Here is a 7366-nt window from a genome sequence, read left to right on the forward strand (position 1 = left end):
GAACTCTGTATTTCTGTCATGACAACTGTCGGAGGGTGATATCCGCTGAACGCAAGCAGTGTACACTATTCTGTGTCAGTCGCAACACAAGAATACGTTTTCTACGTGTATTTACGCTTTGATTTGAACTAATACAGCGCATCCGTGCAGCGCAGCTGACACAAAATAGCGTACACTGTTTGCGTTCAGTGGTTATTCTCCAAAATGACGCTACGGTGATGCAGAGAGACACAGAGGAGACGAATTGTTGAATAAACTGAAGCAAGCTGCAACTGCTACGGCAAGCCCTAGTCATATATTTGAATTTTGAACAGCGAGCTCATTGGCTACTGATACAGGAGAGAACCAATCAGCTGTGCCATGTGATAATGATGTCAGGGTTCACATACGTTTTTCAGCCTGGTTCTCATATGAGAACCTGGAGATTTGGTTTGGTCCTCACACTGCACATAGTGTGACATAGTGTGACCCATTAAATATAACTATAAAAAATAAATTAATAATAGTGATAATATTATTGTACTTTATTTAGTTATTTTTTTATAAAACAATAAACAAAATAATAAAGTGTGATAATACGATTATATTTTAAAATAAAAAGGGATTATTAAATACAAATACAATTATTTTATAGTAAACTTAAAAATAAAATGCTAATATTTACTCTTTTTTTTTTATATTTATCATTTTCAACCTTAAAATTTTTTAAAAAAATTTTGGCGGGTTGCCGGCAAGTAAGTATATGCGCTTCCGGGTTTAGTGCTGCCGACTGAAGAGCGTCAGTTAATGAAATGTCACAGTTTTGCATTGTGCTTTAAAAAAAATGGCAGCGCAGTGGGTAGCCTAGAGTTATGCTTTCAATTTGAATAGAAATCTTATGCAGTACAGTTTGTCGATCTAAAATGGTAATTGTGCATTAACAGCTGTCATCCATGTCGGTACGCAAATGCGCTGTCAGAACTTATTTATTCAGTGCATGTTTTAGTTATTTTGTTGTGTGTTTGTCATTTCTTATTCTTTTTTTTTCAGTTTTATTTTTATTTTTAGTGATTTCAGTACATTTCAGTACACAGTACTGAGAAATGTTTCCTTGGCAACTAGCTGAAAATAAAATCAGGTTACGTTTTTTTTTAAATTTCAGTTTAAGTTAATTTCATTTCAAGTAACACATTTTTTATGGTGTTAGTTTTAGTGAACTATAACAACCGTGACCTTGACAACAATAACCTGCAAGCATGCAAAACAAATTCAAAAATATGAACCTTCAATTGTAAAACTCCCATGCATACTCGCGACAGACATGCCAAAATAAAAAGGAGGGCGATAACAATACCTCCCTCTCTCATTCCAAAATCCATCTATCCATCTTTCCTCGGCAGCATTATGCGTTTTGCTTCATTAGACTTGAATCTCATCTCCTGACTGCGTTCAGTGCCAGCCAGTGTGGCAGCCACTGGAGAGAAGCACATCGGGTTCAATGGCAGAGTTAATACACACTTAATACGCATGTCCCCTACCACACACACACACACACACACACACTCACACACACACACACACGTCTGGTTTGCTATCCTTGTGGGGACTCTCCATAGGCGTAATGGCTTGTCTACTGTACACAGTATTTTCTATTGTCCTACACCAACCCTACACCTAAACCTACCCCTTACAGGAAACTTTCTGCATTTTTACATTTTCAAAAAATTTCATTCTGTGATTTATTAGCTTGTGTACCCGTGGGGACCTCAATTTAGGTCCCCACTGTGACACGAGTCCCCATGAGTCTGTGCACACAGCCATTAAACCCAAAAACACAAGCTAGAGTGAGTGAAGAACAGAAATCAGACTGGAGCATTCAAGCAGGTGAACGGTATATTTGTTTATATGTGTGTGGGATGAAGTAAGGAGGTAAATGTTGAAGAGATCAAATGAAATGTTTGGGTAATAAAAGGTATGAAAATAAATACCAATGTGTAAACTGTGTGAGAGGGAGTGCGCACGAAACAGACATGAGGCCCCTGAGAGCGTAAAAGCGTCTGCTTTCATTACTTTTCAGAGGCTTTTAGTTTAATTGTATTCTTATGGTACGTCTCTGGTGAACGGAGGGGTTTGCTGAAGGATAAAAGTCTGTTTGCTCTCCATCTCCCACTGAGAATTGTGTGGGAAGAAAATCTGAAACTATTTTCTTTTACCGAAACTCAGATAAACTACTCAAACAAATACATAAATTACCTCTCAAATATCAACACTATAAATATTCATTCAAATATTAAACAGTGCGCTAAATACTAGTTAAAATAGTCGCCTACTGTTTCACAGTGGCCTTGGTTCCGGAAGTTTTTCCCATTCATTTTCTCCAGAGGCATTAAAAAGAAGTTTCAATATAGAAAAAAAAAGAACTAACTAACCAGATTCAAAATGAGTCGCATCACAACCCTAGATTTGAAGTGAAAACAGTATTTGAACACTGGAAATTCTGTTTATCATGCATATCACAGAATACTAACTAATTCTAGAATACTGATGTGTCCTACTAATAGAATACTAATTCTGCTAACACAGAATGCTAACATAAATACAGCTATCTTTTGGTTATTTCGGAGGCCTCGTAAGATTCTCATAACGTCAGCTTTGTGTATAAGATGAAAAGATCTTTGCGGATCCATTATCCTCATTCTATCAGCTATCTCAGCGAACACAAAAGCTGTGAAGAGGTCAAAATCTTCTCTCACATCTAGACTTTGACAATAGTCTTTCATTGCTGATGGACAGCACCACAGCCCAGAAGCCACAAGACTAGCGCCGTCAACAGATAATGATCTACGGTCGCATTTATTCCGCGCCATTGACTGCCCTGCTGTAGTCTATACGTCTACTTAACTAACATGCGCAGCGAAGAGATAAACAACCGCTGCTCTCTCCACATCCCTCTCCATACATCTCTGTCCCTTCCCCTTTCCAGAACTGTCTCATCCGCCACCTTCTCTCTCTCGCTTTGCGTCACTTTCTATCAGTTTATCTCTTTCCCTTTCCCTTAAATATCCATCCATCTCTTGTTCTATCACAAGGCCACAGTATCCTCCATTCATCATAGAAACAGCGCTGTCTGAGGGCATCTATCTGCTGTGCGCGTTGAGACGAGTGACAAATCAAATGTTCATATATTGAGCCAAAGCTGAGACATAATAAGGGGGAGGAGACGGATGTGAGAAATCGTAAAACTCCATATGGCGGCTGTGGGAACGCAAGTCCCACCTATCTGTTAAAAGAGGGAATCGCCTTTTTGATAAACTCGTCACAACTTTCAGTACTGAGGATGTAGGACTAGTCCTGGCCTTCACTAGAAAAATAAGTGACGTCATGTTTTGAAAAAATAAAGACATTTAAGCATAAATAAATAAAATAGTAATGACAAAATGAAACCATTTTATAAAAGTATAAACATTTTAATTATTATAACAAATTTAGGAAATGTCTCTCTCTCTCTCTCTATATATATATATGTATGTGTGTGTGTATTTAAACTTAACATATAATTATTATTAAAAATATCCTTCATTATTAATGTGTAAATTATGGTTTTAAAGATGAAATATTTTAGTCCTGACCTTCAGTACTTACTATCCTGAGCTGTGATGGAAAAGAGAGCATAGCGAGCTAATAGTTTGGAATTTTTTATTTATTTTTTGTTAAAGAAATCTCTTACCAAGGTTGCATTTATTTGTGAAATACTATTACAATTTAAAATACCTGTTTTCTATTTGAATATAAAATGTAATTTACTCCTGTGATGGCAAAGCTGAATGTTTTAGCAGCTATTATTCCAGGCTTCAGTGTCACACTATCTTACAAAAATCATTCTAATAATTAACTCTAACAGCCAATATGGCTGATAAGTGGCACAATTTGCCTTAAAATGGACTTTGGTCAAAGATATAGTATGTATCTGACAGGAAATGCAGCAAGACGGTATGTGTACCTGTTTATAGCCCTTTTAGCAGAATCAGACGTAATTGAGTTCCTCTGTTTTCACACCACAATAACCCACTCGTCCTCCCTCTCGCCATCTTTTTAGTTTCGACAGCCAGTGCACAAGACCATCCATCCATCTCCCCCTCTCACTCCGGCTTTCTCTGGGAGAGTGACAGAGCGCAGAGCTGTTCATCCTGTTTGTAGAGTTGACCCGCTGCAACCCTCTATTCAATAAAAGAGACAAGAGTGATGGAGAGAGAGATGGAGGACTGGTGATTGGCCATTTGTGCTCTCGTATCTATATTGATCAACAGATGTCGTATTGATCTCACAGTATAGCCACATAAATTGCACACTTGATTGCAAATTGGATGCATAGATTGAGGTTAAAATAAATAAGTACAGACTTGCAAGCAAAAAAAGGAATTGTGACATTAAGTAACTGTGCTGGACATCTCAGCAAAGTGGATCATAACTGAATGGGTTCAGAAACCTTGAGCAAGGTTCTCATAATGCCAGAACTGAACCATCAATACACAAACAAATGCTTCATTCCACACACCCAAGGATGATGCACACACACACCGTTTTATGAGCTTAACTGCACAAATGACGGCACGCATCTTTATAAGCACACCCTTCATGCCACACAAACATGAAGCTATACAAAAACAAACAAACACAAAACGCACACATTCCACCCACAGGGGATTATACGGGCCACGTGTATCTAATATACGTAAGAGCTTGTTAAACAGAGCAGAGAGAGTATTAGAATTTTAAGAGGCTTTGAGAAGAAAAAAACTCAGTTAGAAGCATCTCAGGATGTACTTGGGAGGAGAAAAACAAAACAAAACAAAAAACAGCCAGTATCACCTTCTTTTCACATCTAATCCACTGGTTTGCTCATCAGTCCTGTTATATGAAACAGCCTGCAGGTACGTTCTAGAAAACACTTCAGCCAAGCTTATTGAGATGAGTTTCCAACTGGAGGAGCCGGTGACCCGAGTCCCATTAGCAGGAAGAAAAATGGGACTTTTAAAAATGGGTAAGCATGAGATTCGTTCATGTTTTTGGTTTAATATACAGTGGGGTCCAAAAGTCCACACTGAAAGTCTGTGACTAAAACAAATCTTATTTAAAGTTTTAGGATGTTGAAATATTTAAAACAAAGAAATATTATGAAGTACAAAAAAGAAGAAAGACTTATGCTTCGGCATTGGATCTAGGTCACTAATCAAAATGTCAATGGCATGTCATTTTTCAGTTGTAATGAAACTAGTGGTCTTTTGGCCCAACTGTACATGTTGTATATTACAAAATGGGTAGGTACAGTACTGGCATCTGATTGGTCAATTCAACATCAATTATGTCAAGAACTATAGGCCTGTTCACACCAAGGAAGATAACAATAACTCTAAATTTTGAATAATTGTTCCCCATTACAATAAGAAGTCTACATCACAGGTATAACGATCATGACAATGAGAAACAATATTGTTGGAACCACTTTCAGAATGTTTTTCCTGCTGATGAATGATAAAAACACAGACAGCCAAACAGAATCGACCCAACTCTAAAGAGCTTTTAAAGCACTAAACAACATAACTGCAGTACATGCTTATAAGAATCCATTGGTGTGGACAATTTTGTAGTTATTGTTACAGTTATCTTTAAAGTTATCGTTTTTGGTGTGAACAAGCCTTATATCTTTAAGCATAAGGATGCCACTTACTGAATTCTGATTTGCTAATAGTAGAATAGTATATAGTATAGTACTATAGGTGAATCAGTACAGATTATGTTATGGTAAACACACACATACATATATATATATACACATACATATATATATATATATATATATATATACACACACACACACACACACACATACATATACTGTGTGTGTGTGTGTGAGAATAAATTACATTTATCCTAATTTGGACTAACAAATATATTCCAGCAAATGACATGTGAACCTATGAAATAAATGCTATTTAGCTTTTTTTAAATTCAATTTTTGGAGTTAAAAAAGGGTCTGTTTTGGAAGTCTGATCAAAATGAGCCAAGAGGAAAATGTTAATCACAAGTGATATTACTTACGGCCCACTAGTCACACATGGAAATGGAAGGTCAAGTCGAGAGCATTGCATTGCAGGACACAGTTTGCCACTCAGTGTGTCCTGCTGTATGCTAAGTGTTTGGCAGCATAGTAAATCATTGGAGTATTTCATAAATAAAGAACATATGAATATAACAAAGTACACATATTGAAAAAGTAGTAAAGAAGTATGACTTTCTGCAAAGAGACTGAGCCCTGCATTGTAGTGCCTGGACGACTCATCAGTAAAATCGTATGTCAGGTTAACAAGCCTTTAAAGGAAAAATTCACCCTGAAATGAAAATAGGCATCATTTGCTCTCCCTCAAGTTTTCCCAAACTTGTACGAGTTTCTTTCTTCTGCTGAAAACAAAAGAAGATATTTTGAAGAATGCTGGTAACCAAACCATTGACGGTAGCCATCGTCTTCCATAGTATTTTCTTTCATACCATGGAAGTCAAGGGCTACTGTCAACTGTTTGCAACTTGAGGGAGAGCAAATGATGCCTATTTTCATTTTTGGGCAAACTATCCCTATAAGTTGTACTTAATACTTAATAGTAACAATTTTAGTAGTATTTATTATTATTAATAATATTTTATATATATTTTTTTTAATTAAATGTAATTCAGAAAGCCTTTTTAGCACTAAGAACCATCCACTATGCCAAATCATTTTCTATCGGTAACAGAAATTTGGTTACTTGTCTCCCAATTTTTGTGAGCATTAACAGAAATTATGTGAGATTTGGTGCTTTTTTTTTTTTTTACGAACAAGATTAAGCCTACGGTGGACGAGAAGTGCAAAACAAATCACAATTCTGAAAACAAAATAACAAATTACAAACGCAAATGCAAGTCTAAAAAACTAAATAATTCAGAAAGCACAGCAACTATTCAGAAAACATTATAACAAGTCAGAAAACACAATGACAAATCCGAAAACAAATGAACAAGTCAGAAAACACAACGACAAATCAGACAAACCGGAAGAGGGAGCTTATCCATCTGCGCCACTGGAGCTGATGATTCACAGCTACTTTTAACTAAATGTAAATAGACACCCCGTATTTTTTATTCCATAGTAAGGGCAATTCATACAATACATTTAAACTGAGCTACTTTAATACCATCTCCGAACTTTCTACCACGACTCTGCTGTTCTTCGGCTGGTTCTTCCTGTATACGTTGATTGACAGATGTCTCGTCCAGTCAGCGGTGAGTAATCCCAAACCAATGGCGCTGTCTCAAACTATACCTACCTCTTCCGGTTTGTCTGATTTGTCGTTGT

This window comes from Sinocyclocheilus anshuiensis, unplaced genomic scaffold (assembly GCF_001515605.1).
Source record: "Sinocyclocheilus anshuiensis isolate Anshui unplaced genomic scaffold, SAMN03320099.WGS_v1.1 scaffold1800, whole genome shotgun sequence".
Classification (NCBI taxonomy): Eukaryota; Metazoa; Chordata; class Actinopteri; order Cypriniformes; family Cyprinidae; genus Sinocyclocheilus; species Sinocyclocheilus anshuiensis.